Source organism: Lathyrus oleraceus, chromosome 2, assembly GCF_024323335.1.
Source record: "Lathyrus oleraceus cultivar Zhongwan6 chromosome 2, CAAS_Psat_ZW6_1.0, whole genome shotgun sequence".
Lineage (NCBI taxonomy): Eukaryota > Viridiplantae > Streptophyta > Magnoliopsida > Fabales > Fabaceae > Lathyrus > Lathyrus oleraceus.
The window spans coordinates 317,897,485-317,925,475 of NC_066580.1; positions in this window are offsets into that span (position 1 = coordinate 317,897,485).

Genomic DNA, 27,991 nt, shown 5'->3' on the forward strand with positions numbered 1-27,991 from the left:
AGCTTTTGTCTATCTGATCTAATATTTTTCATGTTTCATCTGATAATTTTTATTTGTTTTGTCATCATCAAAAAGGGGGAGATTGTAAGAACAAAAATAGTTCTACAATAGATTCCATGATTTTGATGATAACAAAGGATGAAACCAAAAGTGGTACCCTAACGAAAAGTTTCTAAGTGTGCAGGGTTCTAAAGAAAGAAGAAATAAATCTGATGATGTCATCAGATGCAAAACAAGATCAGATGCAAAATCTCAAGTATCAGAAGCATCTAAAGAGGAATCTCGTTTCAAGAAGCTCTGACTCTGGACAAAACTACAAAGTATCAGAAGCATCTGAAAATGAAGTAAAGTCTAGAAGCTCTGACTCTGAACAAATGTCTTCTGCAAACTCTGAAGTTATCAGCGCCATCTGAACATTCAAGAAATAACATCAGAAGCCAATTTCTCCAGATACACAAAGACTCTAATCAGAATTGTTAATCATGATGAAGTAACGTTTAAGCCAAGTTAAAGTTCTGCAAATGGATTTCCTCAATTAGAAAGAGACGTTAATCTCCTCTTCCAAGAGAAAAGATACTAATTGTGGTAAGTAGTCACTTCTAAGTGAAAAAGTCTACTGCAGAAGCTATTAATGGAATGGCGTAATTACATCTCAATATCCAACAGATTCAACGCTACTTCAACTCTACTTCAACTCCTATAAATAGAGAAGAAATCTCATTCAGTACACACGAAGAAATCACTAGCCAAAACTATACTGAAATCATATCACGCTCAAGAAAAACATCTTTGTTCTTCAAAGATTTTCACTAAGCTGTTGCTTATCAAGTGAAAAATTTGTTCTTAAGTTTGTAATATTTGCTTTCTTAGAAGCACTCTAGATTACACATCTTGTATCTATTTTTATTTGATTTCCTCAAGTGACTCTTTGTAGTCTGTAGACTTGAGAGGACTAAGAGATTTTCTTCTCTCTTAGGGGTTGTTTGTAATCTTTCAAGATTAGTGGATTAAGTCCTTGTTGAAGGCGAAATCACCTTGGCCGGGTGGACTGGAGTAGCTTTGTGTTATAAGCGAACCAGTATAAAATCATTGTGTGATTTCATTTTGCAAAAGCGCTTATTTTTTCAAACAATTCAAACCCCCCCCTTTCTTGTTTTTCTCACCTTCAGCTTGACCTACGCTGGTCTTGTTCTATTTGAGCAGGTTGCTCTTCCATAACTACTTGTGTTTCCTGCTCTAATTCCTCCATAGGTGTATAATGCTTTGTGATTCTTGAATTTCTTCAAGCTCTACTTTCCTCCCAATGATTCCTTTGGAAATAAAATCCTTTTCTAGGAAAACTCCAGTTCGAGCGACAAACACTTTGCCCTCAGAAGGATTGTAGAAGTAATACCCTCTTGTTTCTTTAGGATACCCCACAAATAAGCATTTGTGAGATTTGGGCTCAAGCTTAGTTGAAATTTGTCATTTCACATAAACTTCGCAACCCCAAATCTTCATGTAAGACATATGTGGTTTCTTACCACTCCATATCTCATATGGTGTCTTCTCAACCTTTTTGGATGGAACACGGTTAAGAGTGTAAGCTGTTGTCTATAGTGCATGTCCCCAAAAGGATTTTGGAAGATCGGCGTGACTCATCATGGATCGGACCATGTCTAACAGGGTTCAGTTTCTTCTCTCAGATACACCGTTCAATTGGGGTGTTCCAGGAGGAGTAAGTTGGGATAGGATCCCACACTCTTTCAAATGGTCATCAAACTCTAGGCTTAAATACTCACCACCTCGATCTGATCGAAGAGTTTTAATATTCTTACCTAGTTGGTTTTCTACTTCATTCTTGAAATCCTTGAACTTTTCAAAGGACTCTGATTTATGTTTCATTAAATACACATAACCATATCTACTAAAATCATCAGTAAATATGATGAAGTACTGAAAACCTCCTCTAGCTGGTATGTTCAGTGGTCCACATACATCAGTATGTATGAGGGCCAAAAGATCATTAGCTCTTTCACCTTTTCCTGTGAATGGAGACTTTGTCATCTTTCCAATTAAATAAGATCTGCATGTCTTATATGATTCATAATCAAAATAGTCCAAGAGTCCATCTTTATGGAGTTGGGAAATGCGTTTCTCATTTATGTGGCCTAATCGACAATGCCAAAGGTAAGTTGGATTTAACTCATTAGGTTTCATCCTTTTAGTATTAATGTTATAAATAGGCATTTTAAGATCAAGGACATATAGTCCATTTTTCATTTGTGCAGTAGCATAGAATATATCATTCAAATAAATTGAGCAATAATTTTTCTTTATTATAAATGAAAAACCAAACTTGTCCAAACAAGAAACAGAAATAATATTCCTGCTAATTGCAGGTACATAATAACAATTCTCTAACTGAATTATGAAACCACTAGGTAAAGTCAATACATAAGTTCCTACGGCTAAAGCAACAACCTTTGCTCCATTGCCAACTCGTAGGTCAACTTCACCTTTTTCCAAATCCCTACTTCTTTTTAGCCCCTGCACATTGGTACAAATGTGAGAACCACATCCAGTATCTAATACCCATGATGCAGAAGTAGATAAATTAATTTCAATAACAAAAATACCTGAAGTTGAAGTCTTTACTCCATTCTTCTTATCTTTCAGGTACTTTGGGCAGTTTCTCTTCCAGTGTCCGGTCTCACCACAATGGAAGCAGGTGCCTTCCTTTGCTATGCCTCCACTAGGCTTCAAAGCAGCAACAGTAGGTTTGGGGTTAGCAACTTCCTTGCCTTTTTCTTTATCACTCTGCTTGGTGGGTCTTTTGTTCTGTCTCTTTCCATTTCCGATCATCAGAATGGACTTCCCTTTTGACTTCAGATTCTGCTCAGTAGTTCTTAACATGGCTAGCAGTTTAGGATGAGATTTGTCCATATCATTTGTATTGAAATTAAGGACAAATTGACTGAATCTATCTGGCAACGATTGCAAGATCAAATCAGTCGCAAGTTCCTTTCCGAGGGGAAAACCCAACCTCTCAAGGTTTTCCACATACCCAATCATCTTGAGCACATGCGGACCTACAGGGGCTCCCTCAACTAACTTTCCTTGAAAAAGGGATTTTGAAACTTCAAACCTTTCATGCCTTGCTTTCTCTTGATAGAGGATCTTCAGGTGTTCAATCATATCGAACGCTGCCATATTCTCATGTTGCTTTTGCAACTCTTAGTTCATGGTAGCTAGCATGAGGCAAGCAGTTGCATTGGAATCATCGACATGCTTCTTATAAGCATCTCTTTCTGCCTTAGGTGCAGAACTAGGAGGTTCCTCTTCAGGAACAGGTTTCTCCAAGACATACAACTTTCTATCATGTTTGAGGACAATCCCCAGATTTCGGTGTCAATCCAGAAAATTTGTCCCAGACAATTTTTCCTTGTCAAAGATTGATCGCAGAATGTTGTTAGAGGTGTTTGTTGTCATGGTAATCTACATGAAAATAATGAAAATACAAGTATCAATAATATATTTAATTAGGCCTTTAATTAAATATGCTCCCACTATTTTACTCAAAACAAATTACCCTCACCATTTGATTCGAAAAATCCCGTTGGAAGATTTTCTAGTGGGTCGAGATCCACATTTCACTTTGTTTTAAGTCTGCGTAGGCGGATTACACAAAACTAGGTTATTTAGGTAGGAACTCCTTCCAATTATATCTAATACAACTCTCAAATATTTTAGTTGGGTGAATAACTCCTTATTCCAATCCATCACATGGATCATTTCCAACTCTTGCTACTAAACATATATAATCTTATTATAATTTATTTAGTTAAGTTTGACCCATTGTTTTAGCAATTGGATATTACAATTATCCCATCGCACATTACTAATATAGAACACGCACCTCGCGTAGGCGAAACCTACATTATCTGATACTAGTCTTGATGAGTGCTAAAACTTGGAAAGCATAAACTTAATATTTAATTTGAGGGAATTTGCAATTATTCTGATCTCACCGGCTTATTTATCATATAAATCGTCTCTCACATGCATCAACATACATTTATATGTATCAACATACATAATGAAACAGTTATGGCCCCTAGCGCAATTGTTCTCCCAAGCCAATGAGAGAACCTAAGCTAACCTAATAACTATCTAAGCTTCTCCAAGTAAGATCTTCAAGGTTGTCCTCTTTTGATATTGTATTCTTCTCTTTCTTCATAACATTACATTACATAAAAGAAACTCGTTTTACATACGAGGGAGTGAGATGAGAAAAGAAGTTACATTAAGAGATTAAAAGAGAGGCACAACATGCAGGTCGTATTTTAAAATCCCAAAAGAAAATAAAGGAAAACTAAGGTCATAACCTATCACCACAAGACAATAATAATAAACACATTATTATTATTAATTTAAATTCTGTTAATTAATTAAAACCAAATTAAATTTCGGCGACCGATCACACTATGCAGAGTTAGCCGGGGGTTCCGCAGCCTTGCGGGGCAGCGCCCCGACTCAAATTTTAATGAACAATTCATTTGAAATCGACGTCATTTTTCGCATCAACACTTGATACTTTAAAGCACAACTCTTGCGTAGTCACAACCCTAATCGCATAACTCTTTGACAACACAACCCTTGTGCCGTCATTAACCCTAATGCACCAATTTCAGACCGTCAAACACACCTCGATTGTTAATTCAGTATGATTGATCAACACTTCATTGCTTCACCATACTAATGTCAGATCAAGAAGCAAATGACCATTGATCGCTCAAAGGAAAATAACCATTAAGTGTTTGAATGAACGAAATAGAAACAGTATATCATATATACCGTATTTTGCATCAGGATTACTTATATCATATATATAACTTGATCGATCTCAATTGCGTAACTTATGGACGATCGATGTATCGTTGCTTCACCATACTAATGTCGGATTCCGAAGCATAGTCAACATCAACCATCCAAATCGTACACACATGATGCCAAATTTAATTACTCATTTATTCTTTGATTCATTCTGTCTTTTAATCGTATTAATACAGAAAATACAAAAAATAAACACCTTTCAGATGCATGGTTTCGTAAGTGGCTCTGATACCACTAAAGGAGAAGGGCGATCCAAAAAAGCAACGGAATTAAAAAAAAATCTCCTTTTGTGATCCTTACAAATGGGCATGATCAGTGATAGAATTGTTACCTCTTGTGACGATCGAAACCTTTGATGCAGATCTACGGAGCGATCACGAACGTTGAACGATGACAACGCCTCTACTCAGTCCACACGAACGAATTCCTTCAATCTCAGTGCTAGCTGCTACGAATGAAGGCTTTGAGTGAGAGAGAGAGAGAGAGAGAAACGAACTTGCAACTGCACAAATGCTTCTGCACAAGGGTTCTATTTATAGAACCACTTGTGTGTGCTGCAAGCTAAAAGACCCACTTAAGTGTATGTGGCCCATATCTTATAATATGCCAAAATCACTTTAGCGTGTTGTACCTTACCATATTTCGTATTCTACTTAAGTACACCCTACCTTACGATATCCTACAATTCACTTAAGTGCACAGTACCTTACGGTGTTCCTTAGTTACTCTATCTCTCATCAATCCGTCCTTTTGTGTGTGACCTTATAGGTTTTCGCGGCATTGGCAATTACATTAAATCACGTATTTAACATAATAAATAGTGAGCGGTATCTAGCAACACATCACTACTACCCAAGACACGAAAATGTCATGTAATCTGACAAATCCTTTTGTGATAATACTTATGTGTACAATTACCCTTTTGCCCTTATGTCTATATTGAACACAAGGTATAGACCGTGTCATCCTTGTCTAGTTCAATATTGGGCCCATAGACATTTATACTGTTATGCAGAATGGGCAAATTCCATCTAGGTCACTCATGTCCCTTAACATGCTTCGTGGAGTACCCATCAACTATCTTTATGGTCATCCAGTTACGGACAATGTTTGATCAGCAATAAGGCAATCGACTATACATCTAGGCTCCATAGTGGTTTCAGGTCGAAGGGTGGTATACACCATTATCACCATGAGAATAACTTATGACACTTTGCATAACATTCTATATAGTATTCTCATAGCGGGTCAATCCAGTATAAATATTACTCTTAATATTCATACCTATGTTTAAGACTTGATAACTCCTTATCCATGATCCATGAGATGTGATCATCAGTCTATATACATAATAGTCTTAATACTTTAATGTTATCCCACTTCACAATAAGGCTCGACTACGAATACTTTAAGAATAGTGCCCTTATGTTTAATGTGATCTCATGATTAAGTCACACTTGATACATTAAACAGACTAGTTATTCTAGGTACTTTATTAAACAACCATAATAAAGAAAAAGCCTTTTATTATTAATAAAGAATTCGATACAAGTACCAAAAGTATTGACCTCTAGGGCTTACACCAACAAATGTGGCAAGGAACATGAAGCTTAAAAGTTATGAAAGAGAGGGAGTGTGAAAGTCTGTCGAGTCTGGGTCGAGTAAACGATGTTTGTAAAGGTAAAAGACTAGCTCTCGGATTTACTAAGGAAAATCACACACGCATTTTTTGATTGATAAAAAAACATCTCTTATTTTATTCAAATCACTAAAAAATTATTTGTATGCCTAACTAGTTGGCTGAAAGCTCAAAAAGTTCTTTGTGAGTGCAATTACAATGTGTCCTTGCTAAACATTATTTGGAGAAACTTCCTTGAAGCTAGCCAGATGAAGTCACAATCGTCCTATTTTGTTGGGAGGTATTAATTTCCCTTTTCCTCATGGGGGGAGTCTCCTTTTATACTCCTTCTCTTATCAATGGATCTTAAAGGGATGCTTCTTCATATCCCTCATTAAGGTGACTCTGGATAACATCTGACGTCCTCTATAATTATCAAATAATGCCTTTTCCTTTAACTTTTGTAACTCCCATGCAATCATGGAGATGTTTCATAACCATCAATTATGACCGTTCATATGGCTTCCTAGCACCGTTCACAAGGTCGGGCCCGACTTATTCTTCTGTCAGAGTTATTACGAGACTGGTTCTGACATGCTTTCTTTGTGTTTATGTGAACCCTAGTCATGTTCTGACTTGTGCAAGGTTATGGTTATTCTACCTACTTGCTTCTTTATACTCGATTTGCAAAAGCTCGACCTTTGGGAATTTCGGGATGCACATAAGCCTCCCGATCACGAGGTCCAATCAGATTGAAGTGTTTGGACAAAAAAATCTTATAATTCCTTCTTCCTTAAGTTGATCACATATTTAGAGAGTTATTGGATGTCAGCAACTTAATGATGACAAACTTTTCTCTTTTCCTCGTCATGATGGTTTTTATGGGAACTCCAACTTGTCATCACTACTCTTGTTCGATACAAATTCTTGACCGTTGTAAACTTATTTTAAATAAAAGGACTCTTCTCTTCCTTTGTTTTCTCACTAAAGCTAGTGATATTTCCTTCAAGTGCTAATGACGAATTTCTTTACTTCATCAATCACTCGCTCTTTCTGCAAGATCAAGCCTAATGTATTCTGTTTTCTTTCCATTCTCACTCTTTTTTACCCTTTGTTATGGATTTAATATGAGATGTGACCATTCGGTAGAGTCCTCGATTTCCCTTACGGCTAATGAGAGAAATTGAATTTGGAATGAATGCATGAGAGAGTGTGAGGGTCATTTGAGTTGAGAAAAATTTGACTAAATTATTAGACAAGTTTATAATGAGATCCCTTCAGCTAGTAGTAACACTGACTCAGAGTCTTCGTCATCAGGTTTCTTGGATACTCTAATGGAGACAACAAGATCTTTGATTGACAAAGAGGTTCTAAGCTACGACAACAGTGTCATCAACGACAACTACATCTCGAAGCTTCGTTCTAATAATCCAGTTTCCTCCACCAGGAACAAGGAAGATGTTGTATTAGAACCTTGTGTGATTCGTGAGAGAGTTTGTATTACTCAGCCAAAAGGAGTATATGATGAGTATTTCTATTTCTACTCATGGGTAACCGATGACTTTAAGGTTCTTATCCCTTTTACTGATTATGAGTATGATTACCTTAAAACCCTAAATATAGCCCCTTCTTAGTTACACTCAAATGGTTGGGGTTTTATCAAGGATTTTGAACTTGTTTACAATGCGATGGATATAACGCCCATCCTAGTTTTATTTTTCTCATTAGTTGAGTTGAAGGGAGCGGAAAAAGGAGGTTGGGTCTACCTCAGCGGGATTCCAGGGAAGAGCTTCCTTCAGGCTTATACTACCAATTATAAAGGTTTCAAGGACAGGTTCCTTCGAGTGAAGAGTGGGGAAAGGTGTCCCTAAGTTATGTATACGCTGGACGAGAAATATCATTTCTCGATTTACTAGTTGGATAGTGCATTACTAATTTCCGATTTCGACTATGATAAGTTGAACGCTCTGGAAATCCGAGCCTTAGCTGTTTTGGATGATTTTCGGGTAGTGGAAGTTAAAGACTTGCTACACATGGCTGATGACCCGAAACAAATTTCTAAATTCCTGTGTAATGTTTACATATGATTTTTATTACTTTTTGATAACCTTATTATTTTATAGTTGTAGCGGTAAATTCATGACCATTAAGCTATGGATAAACTTAACGTCAATAAAACCAGAGTCGTCATCACGCTTTTATTGTTTCCAAAGGAAAAGGGAAAAGTACAAACAAAACCCAAAGATAAGAAGTTTTCAAATCAAAACTAATAAAATTCCAGAGATTACAGGTAAGGGGGTTGGTTACATAGATGGAAGGTGTTAGCACCCAAAGTGTCCTAGGTACTTCTAGGGAGCCATTTTTTATGTGTGTATGTATTTTTGGTATAAAAGATGTTTGCAACAAATAAAGTGTGGGGATGAGAAGAGTATTCATTAATTAAATTTTTGTCTTTGAAGAGACCTTCGGACTTGTGCCTACATACCAACATAAAAATGAGGGATCAAAACCTCGTAGTTCGTGGTAACAATTTCAAAGTGAGTGGATTGCTTTTACCAAAAATTTAAGTTTAAAAGAGGCACAAAAAGCCTAAAAGAGTTTGAATGGGTGTTATTTCTTTTTGTCTTTTTAAAGTTTAAGTCTAATATGGTTAGATTCATTTACAAGTTTGATTTAAGAAAAGAGTTTAAAAATGCAATGGCATAAGGCCAAAGTTTCTAATTTGCAATAAAGTCTAAGTTTAGAAATCACAAGCAAAAAAGGTTTTTAAAAGAGGGGAGAGATTTTGAAATTTAAGAGAATGGGAGGAAATGACGAGACTAATTCTAAGCAAAAATTTAAAATTTAAAAGTTGAAAAGATATGACCAATGGGATGCAATCCAATAGACAAGAATGTAATATAGAAACTCACTTTTCCTTTGGACTTTAGAATCAAGCAATATCAATAAACAAGTAGCACAATGAAGAGTAAGGCATCAAATAAAGATAGCCACATCCAAGCTAGCAACTTCATAGTCTTCTTCATGATCTTCCCCATGTACCAGATGACATACTCCTTGAATGGCTCAGAATAAGGCATTAGACACAGGTTCAAAGTAACATTTGCATCAATACCATGTAGCAGATGAACTCAAATGGATATCAATACTTGCATCAGATGAAAATTTAAATCACAAGAACCTGGTTTCAAAAATGTTGGCATTGGCCAAGTCCTTTTGCATAGGGAATGTTGCCTAATTCTAAGTCCAAAGTTCAGATCAAATCCAACAGTCCACACAAACATTTTTTAGGGGTTTTTGTTGTTTATTAAGTATTTTAAGGTCCTAAGACCACAAGCACAAACAAAATATACAAAACAAATATATACAATCACCATATATGGCTCAAGTGAGCAAAGGGAAAATGGCATCAAAATAAACAAGTTAAATGATATGTATAATGACAAATGATAAAATGGATTGAATTTAAATGACATAAAGTAAATGACTTGAAATTAAAAGCAATTAATAATAAGAGTTAGTCAAATGTTAGTTGATTAGATTTTAGTGGAGTTTTGCTTTTCAATTGTTTAAGTCATTCTTTGGAGAACACTAAACCCTCTATTTACAAGCATGGATCCTTGAACCAAGACATCTTCCAAAGGAAGGAAAAAAGGCCAAGTTTCCACACAATACCATGAAAGGGGGGAGACTTACAATCTCACTTACTAGAATGTTATGCCTTTGTGTCAACATTTAGCGCTATGTTAAGCAATCGTAATTGGACTTATGTAGAAGTCACAACTATCTGAGGCCGGGCAATAGAAATTTTGGTGTTAATGCATGTTAGAGATATGGTATAATGAACCATACTCCTAAAACATACCCACACAAAAAATAAAATGATCAAAGGATGAACCTAATATCATCCATACTTGTATTGTTTCATCTAACATAAAGTTATTGATGAACCAATTAGCCTTAAGATATTGAGATGTCATTGGTTAATGAAAGGAATGGGATAGAATGGGATTGAAGATGAAGAGGGAGGGGAAATGAGATAAACACAAATTGGTCATGGGAGGAATTTTATCAAATTAAAATCATTCATTCATTTTGGGAGATGAAATGTACATTTCATCAATCCCCTAAATCCAATGATTTTAATCCAACAAAATTCAAATCAACTATGACCAAAGCCCAAACACATAGTCAAACCTCACAAGTCAATAAAAATGGTTCAACATAATTTTTACATAATTAAACAATTAAAAATCAAATTAAAATGCATTAAATTAAATTATGTTTGATCAAAAACCTAAAACCTCTTCAAAACACCAAATAAATGGCCAAGAAATTTATCATAGGTCAAACAAGGTCAAAGGACCTTGGAGAACAAATTTCATTATTTTTGAAAAGTCAGAAGTATTTTTAAACAATTAAAAATATGCATAAAAACAATTAAATCATGAAAAATATCAATATTGATCCAAAAAATAATTTTAATTCAGAAAATGAAAGAGAAAAATATTTGAATTTTTTTGGTGAAAGTCCCATATTTTTGGATCAATAATGAAATTAATATGAATTAATGAAAATAAAGCAATTAAAAGAAATTTTAGAAAATGAAAAAAATGTGGACCATCTGATCTCCCTCATTAACTTAGGTGGTAGATCAGATGGATCAGAGCGCGCGTTCCAGATATTCCTATGTCAAATGAGATGCACGCGTGGTAATCAGAAGCAACGTCCAAGATTAAAATAATTTAAATGGATCCTATGTTTGAGATGCTTCTAACACATCGCCGGAGCCAGAGCTCCGGTCTTCTTCTCCGGTGGACCTCACTGGACTGGTCCACCTTCAACCATCACCAAAATGAAAAAGCAAGACATGGATTCAAAGAAAAAATGCTCAGGGGCTCGAATTTGGCCTTAATTAGTCTAATTCCAAGTATATGGAAAGATACAGGGAATTGAATTTTGAGGATCATGAACTGAGTTGCTTCGATTTGACCTCAAAGCAACTTAATCTTGTTGCCTACATTGATAGGACTTCAGCAAACCAAAAATCTGTTGGTGTAAGCCCTAGAGGCCAATACTTTTGGTACTTGTATCGAATTATTTATTAATAATAAAAAGCATTTTCTTTATTATGGTTGATTAATAAAGTCCCTAGAATAGATAGTCCGTTTAATGTATTAAGTGTGACTTAATCATGAGAACACATTAAACATAAGGACACTATTCTTAAAGTATCTGTAGTCGAGCTTTAATGTGAAGTGGGATAACATTAAAGCATTAAGACTATTATGTTTGTAGACTGATGATCACATCTCATGGATCATGGATAAAGAGTTATCAAGTCTTAAACATAGGTATGAATATTAGGAGTAATATTTATACCGGATTGACCCGCTATGAGAATACTATATAGAAAGTTATGCAACGTGTCATAAGTTATTCTCATGGTGATAATAGTGTATACCACACTTCGACCTGAAACCACTATGGATCCTAGATGTAGAGTTGAGTGCTTTATTACTGATCCAACGTTATCCGTAACTGGATGACCATAAAGACAGTTGATGGGTACTCCACGAAGCATGCTGAGGGACATGAGTGTCCTAGATGGAATTTGCCAATCCTGCGTAACAGGATAAATGTCTATGGGCCCAATATTGAACTGGACAAGGGTGACACGGTCTATACCTTGTGTTCAATATAGACATAAGGGCAAAGGGGTAATTATACACATAATTATTATCACAGGAGGTTTTGTCAGATCACATGACATTTTCGTGACTTGGGTAGCAGTGATGTGTTGCTAGATACCGCTCACTGTTTATTATGTTAAATGTGTGATTTAATATAATTGCCAACGTCGCGAAAACCTATAGGGTCACACACAAAGGACGGATTGATGAGAGATAGAATAATTAAGGAACACCGTAAGGTACGGTGCACTTAAGTGGGAGACGAAATATGGTAAGGTACCAAACACTTAAGTGATTTTGGCATATTATGAGATATGGGCCAAAATGCACTTAAGTGGGCTTTTTGGCTTAAAGCCCACACAAGTGGTTCTATAAATAGAACCCCTTGGGTAGAAGCATTGTCACTCTAATTCACTCAGACAGAAATTCAAGTAGAGACTTGGAATTTTGTTTCCCTCTTTCTCTCACTCAAAGCCTTCATTCATAACAGCTAGCACTGCGATTGAAGGAATCCGTTCGTGTGGACTGAGTAGAGACGTTGTCATCGTTCAACGTTCGTGATCGCCCCGTGGATCTGTATCAAAGGTTTTGATCATAATCAGAGATCTGCACCAAAGGTTTGAATCGCCACAAGAGGTAACGATTCTATCACTGATCATGCCCATTCGTAAGGATCACTAAATGGAGAAATTTTTAAATTCCGTTGCGCCTTGGATGGCAATTCCCCTTCAAAATCAACAAGAATAGTGGAGAATTAAGAGAGAATCGAAGAGAAGAATTTTCTGAAAAATCACCTTCGAGTTATTCTAATTTCACTCGATCTTGATCTGGACTTGATTGCTTTCTCATCCTCTTGCTTGCAGAAACCAAATGAGATGCAAAGGGAAGTGAATTTCTGGAGTTTGAACTTCCAAACAGAAGATGAAGTTCAAGCTCGATTTCAAGAGAAATCTCAGAAAATTCTATGGCAGTGACCGGGCAGCGGAACACCCGTTCCCGCTGTCCGGGCAGCGGACCCCCGGCTAACTCTGCGTAGTGTGATCGATCGTCGAAATTTAATTTGATTTTAATTAATTAAAGGAATTAATAATAATAATAAAGTGTTTATTATTGTCTTGTGGTGATCGGTTATGGCCTTAGTCTTCCTTTGTTTTGTTTTGGGTTTTTTAAATACGACCTGCGTGTCGTGCCTCTCTCTTAATATCCCAATTGTAACTTCTTTTCTCATCTCACTCCCTCGTATGTAAAACGAGTTTCTTTCATGTAATGTAATGATATGAAGAAAGCAAAGAAGTCAGTGCCAAAGGAGGACAACCTTGAAGATCTTGCTTGGAGAAGCTTAGATCGTTGTAGGTTAGCTTAGGTTCTCTCATTGGCTTGGGAGAACAATTGCGCTAGGGGCCATAACTGTTTCATTATTGTTTGTATGTATGTTGATGCATGTGAGAGACGGTTTATATGATAAACAAGCCGGTGAGATCAGAAAAATTGAAATTCCCTCAAATTAAATATTAAGTTTATGCTTTCCAAGTTTTAACACTCATCAAGACTAGTAATGGATAATGTAGGTTTCGCCTACGCGAGGTGCATGATCTATATATTAGTAAGGTGCGATGGGATAATTGTAATATCCAACTGTTAAAACAATGGGTCAAACTTAACTAAACAAATTATAATAATATTATATGTGTTTGCTTTCCAAGTTTTAGCACTCATCAAGATTGGTATAGGATATGTAGGTTTCGCCTACGCGAGGTGCATGTTCTATATTAGTAGGGTGCGATGGGATAAATGTAATATCCAACTGCTAAGACAATGGTTCAAACTTAATTATAATTTTATTATATATGCTTAGAAGCAAGAGTTGGGAATAATCCATATGATGGATTGGAATAAGGAGTTATTCACCCAATTGAAATTTTCGAGAGTTGTATGAGATACAATTGGAAGGAGTTCCTACCTAAATAACCTAGTTTTATGTAATCCGCCTACGCGGACTTAGAACGAAGTGAAATATGGATCTCGACCCACTAGAAAATCTTCCAACGGGATTTTCCGAATCAAATGATGAGGGTCATTTGTTTTGAGTAAAATAGTGGGAGCATATTTAATTAAAGGCCTAATTGAATATGTCAATGATACTTATATTTTCATTAATCCTTATGTAGATTACCATGACAGCAAACACCTCTAACAACATCCTGCGATCAATCCTTGATAAGGAAAAATTTTCTGGGACAAACTTTCTGGATTGGCACCGAAACCTGAGGATTGTCCTCAAACATGATAAAAAGCTGTATGTTTTGGAGACACCTGTTCCTGAAGAGGAACCTCCTAGTTCTGCACCTAAGGCAGAAAGAGATGCTTATAAGAAGCATGTCGATGATGCCAATGAAACTGCTTGTCTCATGCTGGCTACCATGAACTCAGAATTGCAAAAGCAACATGAGAACATGTCAGCGTTCGATATGATCGAACACCTGAAGTTGCTCTATCAAGAGCAAGCAAGGCATGAGAGGTTTGAAGTTTCAAAATCCCTTTTTCAAAGCAAGTTAGCTGAGGGAGCCCCTGTAGGTCCCCATGTACTCAAGATGATTGGGTATGTGGAAAACCTTGAGAGATTGGGTTTTCCCCTCGAAAAGGAACTTGCAACTGATTTGATCTTGCAATCGTTGCCAGATAGTTTCAGTCAATTTGTCCTAAATTTCAATATGATTGATATGGACAAATCTCTTCCTGAACTGCTCGCCATGTTAAGAACTGCCGAGCAGAATCTGAATTCAAAAGGGAAGTCCATTCTGATGATCGGAAATGGAAAGAGATAGAACAAAAGGCCCACTAAGCATAGTGATAAGGGGAAGGGCAAGGAAGTTGCCAATCCCAGACCCACTGCTGCTTTGAAGCCTAGTGGAGGCATAGCAAAAGAAGGCACCTGCTTCCATTGCGGTAAGACCGGACACTGGAAGAGGAATTGCCCAAAATACCTGGAAGATAAGAAGAATGGAGTAGAGACTTCAACTTCAGGTATTTTTGTTATTAATTTATCTACTTCTACATCATGAGTATTAGATACTGGATGCGGTTCTCACATTTGTACAAAAGTGCAGGAACTAAAAGGGAGTAGAGTTTTGGCAAAAGGTGAAGTCGACCTACGAGTTGGCTATGGAGCAAAGGTTGCTGCTTTAGCCGTAGGAACTTTTGTATTGATTTTACCTAGTGGTTTAATAATTCAGTTAGAGAACTGTTATTATGTACCTGCAATTAGCAGGAATATTATTTCCGTTTCTTGTTTGGACAAGTTTGGTTTTTCATTTATAATAAAGAACAATTGTTGCTCAATTTATTTGAATGATATATTCTATGCTACTGCACAAATGAACAATGGACTATATGTCCTTGATCTTGAAATGCCTATTAATAACATTAATACAAAAGGGTGAAACCTAACGATTTAAAACCAACTAGGTAATAATGTTAAAACTCTTCGATCAGATCGAAGTGGTGAGTATTTAATCCTAGAGTTTGATGACCATCTGAAAGAGTGTGGGATCCTATCCCAACTTACTCCTCCTAGAACATCCCAATGGAAGGGTATATCTGAGAGAAGAAATCGAACCCTGTTGGACATGGTCCGATTCATGATGAGTCACACCAATCTTCCAAACTCCTTTTGAGGACATACACCATTAACATCAGCTTACACACTTAACCGTGTTCCATCCAAAAGGTTGAAAAGACACCATATGAGATATGGAGTGGTAAGAAACCACATATGTCTTACATGAAGATTTGGGGTTGCGAAGTTTATGTGAAACGACCAATTTCAACTAAGCTTGAGCCCAAATCTGACAAAAGCTTACTTGTGGGGTATCCTAAAGAAACAAGAGGATATTATTTCTACAATCCTTCTGAGGGCAAAGTGTTTGTCGCTCGAACTTGAGTTTTCCTAGAAAGGGATTTTATTTCCAAAGGAATCAGTGGGAGGAAAGTAGAACTTGAAGAAATTCAAGAATCACAAAGTATCGATACACCTATGGAGGAATTAGAGCAGGAAACACAAGTAGTTGTGTAAGAGCAACCTGCTCAAATAGAACAAGACCAGCGTAGGTCAGGCAGGATACGTCACCTACTTGAGATATATGGATATCTGATCAAGGTGATGTATTACTCATGGATCAAGATGAGCCTGTGACCTACTCATGGAATCTTCGCCTTGATGAAACAATAAAGCTGTATGGATTCATCAAGAACGAAGATGAGCCTTGTGTCTACAAGAAGGTTAGTGGGAGCATGATCGTATTCCTGGTATTATATGTAGATGACATATTACTCATTAGAATCGATATCCCTACCCTGCAACAAGTAAAGGCTTGGTTGGGGAAATACTTTTCTATGAAGGACCTGGGTGAAGCAGCCTATCAGAATCTATAGAGATAGATCATGAAATGCTTGGCCTAATTCAGAGTACATAGACAAAGTGCTGAGACGCTTTAATATGAATGATTTCAATCTGGTTATGTGTTTTGCTTAAATGGTGGCACTGTGAGCTTGAAAAGTTCAACGCAAGATGCAGTTGCTGATTCTACAACTGAGGCTGAGTATATTGCTGCCTTAAGTGCAGCAAAGGAAGCTGTTTGGATCAATAAACTTGGCATAGTCCCTAGCATTGTGGATCCCATTGGTCTCTATTATGATAACAATGGTGTTATCGCACAAGCTAAGGAGCCTAGATCTCACCAACGATCCAAACACATACTTAGGCGTTATGTGAAAATATGTAAAGTACCTACACTTGACAATGTTGCTAACCCACTGAGAAAACCTCTTGCGCAGCAGAAGCATGATGGCCATACTAGATCTATATGTATACGGGGTATGTCTGATTGGCTCTAGTGCTAGTGGGAGATTGTTGGTGTAAGCCCTAGAGGCCAATACTTTTGGTACTTGTATCGAATTATTTATTAATAATAAAAGGCATTTTATTTATTATGGTTGATTAATAAAGTCCCTAGAATAGATAGTCCGTTTAATGTATTAAGTGTGACTTAATCATGAGAACACATTAAACATAAGGACACTATTCTTAAAGTATCTGTAGTCGAGCTTTAATGTGAAGTGGGATAACATTAAAGCATTAAGACTATTATGTTTGTAGACTGATGATCACATCTCATGGATCATGGATAAAGAGTTATCAAGTCTTAAACATAGGTATGAATATTAGGAGTAATATTTATACCGGATTGACCCGCTATGAGAATACTATATAGAAAGTTATGCAACGTGTCATAAGTTATTCTCATGGTGATAATAGTGTATACCACTCTTCGACCTGAAACCACTATGGATCCTAGATGTAGAGTTGAGTGCTTTATTACTGATCCAACGTTATCCGTAACTGGATGACCATAAAGACAGTTGATGGGTACTCCACGAAGCATGCTGAGGGACATGAGTGTCCTAGATGGAATTTGCCAATCCTGCGTAACAGGATAAATGTCTATGGGCCCAATATTGAACTGGACAAGGGTGACACGGTCTATACCTTGTGTTCAATATAGACATAAGGGCAAAGGGGTAATTATACACATAATTATTATCACAGGAGGTTTTGTCAGATCACATGACATTTTCGTGACTTGGGTAGCAGTGATGTGTTGCTAGATACCGCTCACTGTTTATTATGTTAAATGTGTGATTTAATATAATTGCCAACGTCGCGAAAACCTATAGGGTCACACACAAAGGACGGATTGATGAGAGATAGAATAATTAAGGAACACCGTAAGGTACGGTGCACTTAAGTGGGAGACGAAATATGGTAAGGTACCAAACACTTAAGTGATTTTGGCATATTATGAGATATGGGCCAAAATGCACTTAAGTGGGCTTTTTGGCTTAAAGCCCACACAAGTGGTTCTATAAATAGAACCCCTTGGGTAGAAGCATTGTCACTCTAATTCACTCAGACAGAAATTCAAGTAGAGACTTGGAATTTTGTTTCCCTCTTTCTCTCACTCAAAGCCTTCATTCATAACAGCTAGCACTGCGATTGAAGGAATCCGTTCGTGTGGACTGAGTAGAGACGTTGTCATCGTTCAACGTTCGTGATCGCCCCGTGGATCTGTATCAAAGGTTTTGATCATAATCAGAGATCTGCACCAAAGGTTTGAATCGCCACAAGAGGTAACGATTCTATCACTGATCATGCCCATTCGTAAGGATCACTAAATGGAGAAATTTTTAAATTCCGCTGCGCCTTGGATGGCAATTCCCCTTCAAAATCAACAAGAATAGTGGAGAATTAAGAGAGAATCGAAGAGAAGAATTTTCTGAAAAATCACCTTCGAGTTATTCTAATTTCACTCGATCTTGATCTGGATTTGATTGCTTTCTCATCCTCTTGCTTGCAGAAACCAAATGAGATGCAAAGGGAAGTGAATTTCTGGAGTTTGAACTTCCAAACAGAAGATGAAGTTCAAGCTCGATTTCAAGAGAAATCTCAGAAAATTCTATGGCAGTGAGGGTTGAAATGGTCTAGTAAAACTTGGGCAAGGTGTTGATGATGAATCTGAAGCCTTAAGCTTGCTTGATATTTGCACCACTTGAAAATTGGACAAAATTAGAAACCTCCTTGCATGGGTGCATGGGCAATAATTTGGGCCTTGAGGATGATGAAATCCACTCCCAATTCGTGTACAAAGCATGCTGAAATCATCATGTGGAAGCATGCAAAAGGAAATGATCATGTGAAGTTCGATCTTGCCAAAACACTTCCCATAATGAAGCCATGTGCAAGTCCCTCATATTTAATCTAAATGAGATTATCTTTGATGTTTTAGAAAGTTGAGATCAAGGGGAACAACTTTCATGTTGAACACGTTTTCATTTGAAGCTTGGATCATGATGAATTTTGAGGTGGAAGTTTGGGAAATCAAACATATTTGAAAATTTTCTAAGTCCCAAGTCAAATGTTCACTTCTTCCACCTTGAATAACTTTTTCTATGGACTTCAAATGAGAAGCATTCCTTCATCAAATATGTATCTCTTTCAAACCAATTCAATTTGGTCACAAATTTGACCTCATTTGGATTTGGCATGAAGGAGTTATGCATTTCATAAGTTGAGGAAAATCACTTGTTCAATGGTAATGTCCCAAAATGACCTATAATGTTTCCTCTTGGCACATGAATTTTCAAGTTGAATTTGCACTTACTACAAACATCAAAGTTGAATTAGACATATTGAAATTGATCATGCAATTTGAATGGCTTTCATCTCATAAACAATGAGCAAGTTATGGCCTTGGGAAGGTGACCTCCAAACTAGGGTTTAGACAAAATGACCAATAATCTTTCACCATAAAAAATGACTTTCCAATCAAAACTATCTATAGACCTAAACATGAAAGTTGTTTGGAATGTCACTTAGAGTAACTTGTCTCTTGGAATAATTTTCATATGACAAAAATTGTAGGAGATAGGGTCTATGGAACCCCAATTTTGGCCAGTTGACTTTCTCTAGTCAACCACCATGAACCAACATGCAAACTTGAAGTTCTCTTGATCTTTGGGACTCATGGTGGATCATATATGCATAATTTGGTGTAATGTGAAGTATCCCTTGAAATATTTGATCAATTGTTGAAGAAACGTGTTGAAGAAGTCACACAAGATACCCAGATGAATTAGGGTTTCCAAGGCAAACAAACTCCAAACTCTTGATGATTTCTTGATCAAAATAACATGTGAAGATCATAGGGATCCATATATGATACGTGGAGCCATAGTAAATAATTTCTTGATTGAGCTCCTTGCATTGAGAGTCTCAAACCCTATATATGAGCTTGATAAAGCATAGGTGAGCATGTACACTACCTACAAAAGCAACAAACTATACATTGACATATTTTTTTTGGTATTTTGGTTAGTGGATAAAGAAAAAACAAAGTATGATACAATCAAAAGTGCATGGTGATCTCTCTCAATACAAACCCAATGAATGAGGGGTAAGGAGGATGCCAAGGTGTGATCCCAAAACCAATGCATATGATGAGATAGCATGAGGGATCTTAGGGTCAAAATTACGGTCTTACAACTTCTCCTATTTAAGGACGTTCTAGCTGAGGAGATGAAGGTTAAAATCTTCGGATCGACTAAGTAAAATGGACTTAAATAACAATATACAGAAATAAATTTTGGCCCCTAAGAGACCTCATGATGCATATGATATGAATGCTAAAATAATCTCTGTGGGAAAATGTTGCCACAAAGGAAAAGAATCTGGAGAGACCGAAGGTCCGCAGGAGCATAATGCATTCCATAAGGAAAACTCACTAGGGAGACAGAGACTCTGGGAGATAAAAGGTTGTGCGTAGGCTAGGCTACACCTTAAAACTGATGGGGGACACGAGAGATTCCATGAAAATAAATCAATGGAAAGACTCACCCGAGGATAAAAAGGGAAATTTGCAGGGGACACAAGTATATCAAAACAAAATTGAAATGCCTGAACCAAGCAGGGGACGGAGATTTCACTGAGGAAATGCACACTCAAACTTGACTGGGGAAGAAATGAACTTCACACAGAAGTAATAGAAGTATATTATCCACTACCGGTTACTGGGTAAGGAGATAACAAAATTCTGTCAGGGAGGACATCCGTTACCGATTAGGGTAAACATATCAAGGATGACTCGCTGAGGGCAGCCAAGAGGTGTATTCATTACCAGTTACTGGGTAAGAATAAACTGTTGGGGAAAAGCCAAAATAGGATTTATAACTACCGGCTACTAGGCAGAAGACCAAAGAGAGAGAATATTCGTCACTAGTTAAAGTGAACATATCAAGGACAAACTTAAAGGAAGAATATCCATCATCAGTTAAGATGAACATATCAGGGATAGACCACCTGGGGAATTAGGAAGAATATCTGTTACCGGTTAGGGTAAACATATCAAGGATAAACTCCGAGAGGAGAAATAGGAATTATATTGTAGCGGTAAATTCATGATCATCAAGCTATGGATAAGCTAGAGATCAATAAAACCAGAGTCGCCACCACGCTTTTATTGTTTCCAAGGGAAAAGGGAAAAAGTACGAACAAAACCCAAAAGTAAGAAGTTTTCAAATCAAAACTAATAAAATGTCAGAGATTACAGGTAAGGGGGTTGGTTACACAGAGGGAAGGTGTTAGCACCCAAAGTGTCCTAGGTACTCCTAGGGAGGCCTTTTTGTGTGCATATGTATTTTTTACAAAATGATGTTTACAAACAAATAGAATGGGGGGATGAGAAGAGAATTCATTAATTATATTTTTGTGTTTGACAAGACCTTCGGACTTGTGCCTACGTACCAACATAAAAATTAGGGATCAAAACCTCGTAGTTCATGATACAAATTTCAAAGTGGATGCATTGCTTTTAACAAAAATTAAGTTTGAAAGGCACAAAGGCCTAAAAATGATTGAAATGAGTTTTTTCTTTTTTGGCTTTTTGAAAGTTTAGGTCAAGTATAGTTAAGTTTATTTACAAATTTGATTTAAGAAAAGAAGTTTGAAAATGCAATGGCATAAGGCCAAAGTTTCTTCTACCTTTTTGCAAAATGGTCAAAGTTTAGAACAAAACTAGTTCAAATAAAGAAGATTTTTTAAAAGGGAGGGAGAGATTTTGAAATTAAAGAAATGGGAAGGAGATGAAGAGATTAATCCTATGTACAAAATTAAAAGTTAAGAGTTGAAAAGATCTGACCGATGGGTAGCAATCCAATAGGCAAGAATGCCATACAGAAACCCCAAATTCCCTTGGATATTTAGAATCAAGAAACACATAAATGCACAATTATATCAATATTGAAGAGCAAAGGTATCAAATAAAGATAGCCACATCCAAGCTTAGCCACTCCATGATCTTCTTCAAATTATCCCATGCAATAGATAAATTCCACAAGTCACAGGTTCAAAATAACAGCTTCACAATGATCATGTTGCAGATGAAATCAAAGGGATCTTGAATGATGTATCAGATGAAGTTCCAAATTGCAAGCACCTGGTTTCAAAAAAGTTGGCATTGGCCAAGTCCTTTAGAATAGGAATGTTGGCTAAATTCTAAGTCCATTTGTCCAAGATCAAGCCAACAGTCCACACAAAAGTTTTTTAGGGTTTTTGTTGTTATTATGTACATTAATGGTCAAAGACCACATAAACAAACAAAGTATACACAAATAAGATATATCACACAATATGGTCCAAATGGACAAAGTGAAAATTGCATTAACATAAACAATTAGAATGGTATGAATAATGGCGAATGAATAAAGACTAAAATTAAATGACATTAAAGTAAATGTCTTGAAATTAAAAGTTATTTGTTAATGAGTTAGAAGTTAGTATTGTTTTGCTTTTGCTTTTCATTTTTAAGTCATTCTTTGAAGAACACTCAACCCACTTATCACAAACATGTATCCTTGACCCAAGACATCTTCCAAAGGAAGGAAAAAAGGCCAAGTTTCCACGCAATACCATGAAAGAGGGGAGACTTACAATATCACTAACTAGAATGCTATTGTAACACCCCAAAATTTGCCCTCCTCATTCATGCATTCATTTAGCATTTCATATTGCATTTCATCATGTCAATCAGAATTAGATCCAAAAAAAAAAAAAAAAAAAACGAAAAAAAAAAAAAAAAATTTACAAAAAAAAAATAAAAATAAAAATAAATAAATAAATAAATAAATTAATTAATTAATTAAATAATTAAATAAATAAAATATAATAATTTTTTTTGGACTTGGACCTTTCTCAAAAGCCCACTAAGCTACCAATATTAGCCTATAAATACTAGAGTTTCATTGAAACAAAAGCCACACAGAAGAGGAGAAGAAGGAAGAGAAGCAAAATACTCTGAGGTTTCCTTGGAACATAACCCTGAGGAAAAAGATAGTGAGAGAAGACCTAACGGAGTTCAGAGCAGCCTCCAAACCCCGAAGGGAACTCAACTACACAGAATCACCTCTGCCTCACATAAACCCTGAAGATTATTTTGTAAACCTCACGGGTGCAACTCAATTTCAATCAAGCTCTCCAATCAGGTTTTCCTTTATTCCCATTACCTTTTGCTTTGAAGTTGAATACTCTGAATGTATGAGGTATGATGGATGAATTTCATTAGGTTTTTCGTCATGGGTTTAATATGTATATGAATGTATAAACAATGCCTTGAATGTTTAACCGTTTAATTTTTGAGTGTATGCCACAGGGTTTGAGGTTTCTGAAACCATACTGTTATTCATGAAAAAAATGGTTATGGTGTTTCACTAACCCTTTTGTTGAGTTTTTGTGAGGGCTCACATGACTTTTGCAGGGATAACTTGCGTGGTTTCCCACTTTATTTGTGGGATAACCCCTAGAGGTTCATTATGATTACCTGTACTGGCCCACTTTCTTTGATGATGTTAGCTTGGAAGGATCTCAGGGTTTCCCATTCCTCTAATTGCTGTTACTTCGGATCTTTATCAACGTGGTACTTTTACATTTTTCCCGCATTTTACTGCTTTCCTAGCTGGAAGACCTCGATAGGAGGCAACGTTTGAGCCCCTTGGTGGCATTTTACTTTGAGATACATGTTTTGTGTTTTGTATTCATATCCCTGCAGGTAGCGCGGTTCCTTCGTCAAGGACTGCCTTTTTGCCCTCGAGCATCCCAAACCCTAAAACCCAAAGCAACACGTTAACTCCTTCTACTACAGGCGAGTAAGTCTCCAAAGGTCGAGCATCCGGTAGATTGGGTAGTGACGTCGTTCGCCCAAAACCCAATCTATAACTCCGTAGTTAGCCGAACTACGTTTTGCTCTGATTCTCAGGCCAGATGAAATACGTAGGCATAAGACGCGATGTCTTAGCGAGGACACATCCCAACCCATAGGTCAGCCGAGCTACGAAGACTCTGATTCTCATATTCAGATGAGATACGTATGCAGTGGATGCGACATCCGCGCGAGTCACTTTCATTTAACCCTTTTTTTTTGGCAAACAACACAAGATAAACCCACACCCTTTAGACAAAAAAAAACACAAAAGTGGATCCCGTAGAGTACTACGGATGCGTAGGGGTGCTAATACCTTCCCTTCGCATAACCGACTCCCGAACCCAAGATTTGGTTGCGAGACCCCGTCTTGTCCTTTCCTTTTTTCAGGTTTACTTCGAGCGTTTCCTTTCCCTCCTTTGGGATGAATAACGCGCGGTGGCAACTCTTCTGTCTTTTTCTTTCGCCGGTTGTGTTTTTTTCGCATTCCATTTTTCAGGTTGCGACAACTATGCCTTTTGGGTCACAAATTTAGCGCTATGTTAAGCAATCGTAATTGGACTTATGTAGAAGTCACAACTATTTGAGGTTGGGCAATATAATTTTAGTGTTAATGCATGTTAGAGACATAGTATAATGGACTATGCTCATGAAACACACCACACACAAAAAGAATATGCAAAAGAGGTGGCCTAATCTCATCCATACTTATGTTGATTTTTCAATCAACTAGCCTTAGGACTTTGAGATATCATAGACCAAATGAGATGAATGCATAAAGAATGGGAATGAGATGAAGAGGGAAGGGAATGGATCAAAACTCAAATTGGTCAAAGGAGGACTTTTACCAAATTAATATCATCCATTCATTTTGGGAGATGGAACGTATGTTCCATCAATCCCCTAAATCCAATGATATTAACTTGACAAAGTCAAATCAACCTTGACCAAGGCCCAACAACAAGAGTCAAACTCAAACAAGTCATCACAATTGGTCAACACAATTAATTGGCATTTATTCAAATTAAAAAGACTAAAATAATATATTTAAATTAAATATGGTTTGTCAAATTCCTAAAACCTCATCAAAACACCAAGGAAATGGCCATGAGGTTTATCATAGGTCAAACAAGGTCAAAGGACCTTGGAGAAAAAAATTCAGAATTTTTAAAGACTTAAAAAGTAATTTTAAATAATTAAAAATATTCACAAAATCAATTAAATCATGAAAAATATTAATAATGATCCCAAAAATAATTTTAATTCAAAATATGAAAGAGGAAATTATTTGAATTTTTTTGGTGAAACTCTCATATTTTTTGGATCAATATTAAAATTAATATGAATTAATGAAAATAAAAGGATTAAAATGAAATTCAGAAAATAGCAAAAAACGTGGACCACTTGATCTCCCTCATTAATTGAGGTGGCAGATCAAGTGGTCCTTAGTGCGCGTTCCACAATGGACACTAGTCAATGCACTGCAGGGATGGTAATCAGAACCAACGCGTGAGATTAAAACATTTGAAAAGGATCCTGAAAGAGAAAATGGCGTAGAGCACGAATCTAACCTTAATTTCAACTAACTCCAAATATCTAAAAGATATGAGGAGTTGAATTTTGAGGTGTGTCAACTGAGTTACTTCGATTTGACCTTTAAGCAACTCAATCTTCTTGCCTATATTGGTAGGACTTCAGACAACCAAAGATCCAATAGAATTGAGTAGAATTGAGTGAGAATCAAAGAGATGAATTTTTTTGAAAATTACCTTCAATGCTATGCAGTTCTTGATGTGGCTTGCTCCAAACACGATCTGGTCACACTTGAGAAGATAGCAGGAAGTGATTAGAGAGGTTGCAAGGCTTTAGATCATGGAGTTCTTGAATCTCCAACAGTTGAGATTTAAACTCAAATTTCAAATTGAAATTTCTCAGGTTTTCCTTTAGAATGAGAGGGTTTCAATGGGGGGCCAAGCTGGCACGCAAAGTGTTGTTCAAATGAGCTCAGGGGCCTTCTATTTATAGCCAAAGGGAATGATATTTGCACATTTCAAAATTTGTAAAAAATTGGCAATGTGGATGGCACGAGTGCATGGGCATGTACAGGCCCATGATGCAATGCATTAAGATCCAAAATGATTCCAATTGAGGTTTGAATGAAGCATGAACGGTAAGGCAATGTGAACTGAAGTTTGTGCAATTGATTCTTTCCAATGATGCAGCCCTGTTAAAGCCATGCGCAAACCTAGCAATCTTTGTCCAAAACGCATGAACTTTGGTTATTTGGAAAGCTTGGATCAAGGGGACCAAGTTTGATATTCAACACTTTTTAATTTGGAGCTTGGAACATGGAGAATTTTGAGGTGGAAGTTTGGAAATTTCAACATGTTGAATTTTTTTCTAAGTGTCAAGCCATATACCTCAATATTCCACCTTACTTAACTTCTTATGTGAGCTTCAAATGAGAAAAGTATCTTCATCAAAGTTGTAGCTCTTTTAAATACCTTCAAAACGATCAACAATTTCATGTCATTTGGATTTATAATGATAGAGTTATGCATTTTTGAAGTTCGGAAAAATCACTTGTTCAATGGTATAGGTAAAAAATGACCTATAATGTAACTTCATATCTCCTGCTCATAAAAGTTTAATTAGCTCTCACTTCAAACATAAAAGTTGAATTAGACATCTTGAATTTTATTTTTCAACTTGGAAATCTTTCATCTCATAAAGATAGAGCAAGTTATGGCCTTGGGAAGTTGACTTTCAAATTAGGGTTTAGACAAAATGACCTATAATGTTTCAACATAGCAAATGATTTTACAAGCAAAACTAGATCTAGGTCTCAACATGAAAGTTGTTTGGAATATCGTTTAGAGTAACATTTCTCTTGGAATCATTTTCATATGGTGAAAATTATAGGAGATAGGGTCTAGGGAGACCCAGTTTTGATTAGATGAATTCATCTGGCCAACCACCATCAACCAACTTGCTAACCTTTAGTTCTTTTGACTTTCTTGGCTCATGGTAGATCATATATGCATAAGATGATGAATTTTGAAGTGTACCTTGATAAATTTGATCAATTTGTGAGATAGATTGTTGGAGAAGTTACTCAAGATACCCAGTCAAACTGGGGTTTCCAAGGCAAATCACCCTCAAACTCTTGAAGAACACTTGATCAATATATCATGTAGGAATAAATGGAATTCATATATGATGCTTATAACAATTTTTGGATCAATTCATGGTTGTGCTCTTTGTCATGAGGGTCTCAAACCCTAGATATGAACTTGATAGATCAATGGAGATCATGCCCTACCTACAGAGGAGTTAGGCAAATGCAAAAACATATTTTTATATTTTGGTTAGTAGAATGATAATATACAAGTATGATACAATCACATAGTGCTTCGTGATCTCTCCCAAAACAAGCCCAATGAAAGAGGGGTAAGGAGGATGGCAAGGTATGATCCCAATGCTAATGCATCTGATGAAATTGCATGAGGGATCATAGGGTCAAAATTGGGGTCTTACAGCTACCCCTATTTAAGGACATTCTAACTGAGGAGGCGAAGGTTAAAATCTTCATGTAGCCTCAGTAGAATGGGCTTAAATAACAACATATAGAAACAAATTTTGGTCCCTAAGAGACCTTATGATGCATATGATATGAGTGCAGAAGTAAATTCTTTATGGGGAAATATTACCACAAAGGAAAAGAAATCAGAGAGATCGAAAGTCCGTAGGAGTATAATGCATTTCGTAAAGAAAACTCACCGGGGAGACAGAGACTCTGGGGGAAAAAGGAATTATGCGTAGGCCAGGATACGACTTAAAACTACTAGGGGACTCGACGAATTCCATACAACACATGGAAAAGACTCAGCCGGGGAACAACAACATCTGCAGGCGATACAAGTAAGTCAGGATAAAACTGAAGTACTTGAATCATGCAGGAAAAGCGATTTCACTAAGGAAATACACACTTAACTCGATAG